The sequence below is a fragment of the Trachemys scripta genome, chromosome 10 (assembly GCF_013100865.1).
Source record: "Trachemys scripta elegans isolate TJP31775 chromosome 10, CAS_Tse_1.0, whole genome shotgun sequence".
Taxonomy (NCBI): domain Eukaryota; kingdom Metazoa; phylum Chordata; order Testudines; family Emydidae; genus Trachemys; species Trachemys scripta.
Genome location: NC_048307.1, coordinates 70,707,918 through 70,710,786, shown reverse-complemented (window position 1 = coordinate 70,710,786; position 2,869 = coordinate 70,707,918).

Genomic DNA, 2,869 nt, shown 5'->3' with positions numbered 1-2,869 from the left:
GTACCCCAAGCATCTATGGGGTTTGCCCCCTTTGATCTCCTTTACAGGAGACAAGGGAGGGGACCCCTAGATTTAATTCAAGGCTCTTCGGAGGGTAGTACAGAAGAGTCAAGACAGCCTGTAGGGGAATATATCACTTGTTTTAAAGAGAATTTAAAGGGCATGGTGGACTTAGTGCATCAGAACCTTGAAAGGAATCAGGCGACTTGGAAAGCTTGGTATGACAGGCCTGCTGGAGAAAGATTTTGTGATATAAGTGGCTTGGTGTTATTGTGGATTCCAGTGAGGAAGAACCAGATGCAAGATTGTTGGGAGGAACCTTTTGAGGTGGTAGAGAGTATGAATGAGGTCACTTCTGATGTAAGGAAACTCCATGGCAGGGAAACAGTGCAGAAAGTACATGTCAATATATTGCAAGCTTACCACGATGGAGAGATGGTGGTGAATATGATGTGCAATGGGGAAACATTTACAGCTCCTTGAATTGATTTAGTCAGGGAAAGTAAGGGACAAACTTCACTGGAGAGCACTGAGGTTTGGGAGGATTTGATTGCAACCCAAAAGCAGGAGATGCTGGCAATCTTCAAGTACCACAGGCAGGTATTTTCCAGGTTTAGCTAACAGAGTAGTACATTCCATTGAAAGGACAGAGACATGCCCTGTCCCTAGCAGAGCACAGCTGCTAAAGGAGAAATGCAAAGACAGATTCAGGATGAGATGGAAAGCATGCTGGGAATAGGGGTGATTACTAAATCAAAAAGCCCCTGGATGTCTCTCATTGTGATGGTAACCAAAAAGGGATAAAACCATGAGCTTCTGTGTGGATTTCAGAAGGGTAAACGCCATCACCTCACCTGATCCCTACCCCACACACCAGATAGAGAACCTATTGGATCTACTGAGGGGGGTGCAAAATTTATATGTACTCTGGATTTGACTCGTGGATATTGGCAAATTCCCTCAGATGCTGATGCTCAGGAAAAGTCAGCGTTCATAGTGGAATCTGGCCTATATGAGTTTAAGGATTTTGGATTAATTTAGGCAGGGCCTACATTTCAGAGGCTTGTCAATGAGGTGCTGCAGGGTTTGCAGACCGTAGCCAGGGCCTATGTAGATGACTTGGCTATGTTTAGTGACTCCTGGAAAGGCCACTTGAACCTTGTGGGAATTGTTTTGCAGAGGCCTGGAGAAGCCAACCTCACCATCAAAGTGTCCAAATGCAAGATGGCAGCCATGGTGTTGCCTTATTTATGACACAGGGTGGTCAGTGGCTTTGTTTGCCCTGAACCTTTAAAATTAGAAGCCATTCGGAATTGGCCTGCCCCACAAACCAAGAAGCAGGTCCAATCCTAATTGGTCTGGCCAATTATTACTGGAGATTTGTGAAGGGGTTTAGCAACACCGTGGCCCCCATAACTGACCTTACGAAAAAGGGAAAGCCAGACTGGGGAAGATGGACTGAGACCTGTGAGGAAGGCTTCAAGGTCATAAAAGAAGCTTTGTCTAAAGAGCCAGTTTTAACCAGCCCTGATTTCAGCAAACCCTTTGTGCTGTGCATGGATGCTTCTAATACTGGACTAGGCGCAGTGCTAATGCAAGCTGGGGTAGGGGACAAGAGGCATCCCTTGCCTTCTTGAGTAAAAAACTGACCCCTGCGGAACAGAAGTAAGCTGTCACTGGGCAGCTTAAACCTTATCTGTATAATAGAAAATGCCGGGTTCTAAGGGACCACTCCCTGATAATATGGTTGCACAAGGCCAAAGGGACAATTTGAGACTCTTACATTGGAGCCTAGCTCTACAGGAGTATGACATGGAATTAGTCCATATCAAGGGACAAGGAAATGTGGTGGCAGATGCTTTGTCAAGAATAGGGTGCCCTGAGGCGGATTCAGGAGCATTGGTGACACCCCTTCCTACACCAATTTTCCATTGGGTTGTGATGAGCCAGCTTATGCCAAGGTCCCCAGGCCTCAGTGGAACACTAACAAATACACGGCTGGAATCAGGCTGGTTCATCTGTGGGTTAGTGTTGTTAAAATAGGAATTAGGATTATACGAATGTGTTTAGACTATATGGAATGCTTGTACGTTTCTGCCTGCTTTAATCTCAGTTATAGCATCTGTATCCCATCTGATAAGGTAATATTTGAGTGTTTGCATTGTGAGCTTCTGTAACAGAGTAAATCACCAGACAGGAAAGGGACATTAACTAATGTAAAGTGCTGATCTCTGAAAGAAGGTGTCACATGCTGGCCAATGAGGAAGGCCCATCAACAAAAGAAGGACTACAGTGGACAAAATAATTTGTTGTTTACTCTACCCCCGCCATGAAGAGGAATCTTGCAAGTGAATTCCTCCCATCAATGGAGTTTGTAGTTCCAAGCAGAGTGGGGGAAGGGAATAAAAACAAGGAGGAATGGTATCTTTGTGCTGCTTGCACTCTGAGGGGCAAGGATTACTAGGCATAAGCAAAAGATCCCCAGTGCTTAGCGTGGGTTAGCCCTAAAGCAGTGGTTCTCAAAGCCGGTCCGCCGCTTGTTCAGGGAAAGCCCCTAGCAGGCCAGGCCGGTTTGTTTACCTGCTGGGTCCGCAGGTTCGGCCGATCACAGCTCCCACTGGCCGCGGTTCACGGCTCCAGGCCAACGGGGGCTGCGGGAAGTAGCGCGGGCCGAGGGATGTGCTGGCTGCCCTTCCCGCAGCCCCCATTGGCCTGGAGCGGTGAAACGCGGCCAGTGGGAGCCGCGATTGGCCGAACCTGCGGACACGGCAGGTAAACCAACCGGCCTGGCCCGCCAAGGGCTTTCCCTGAACAAGCAGCGGACCGGCTTTGAGAACCACTGCCCTAACGGACATATAGAGATTGCTTA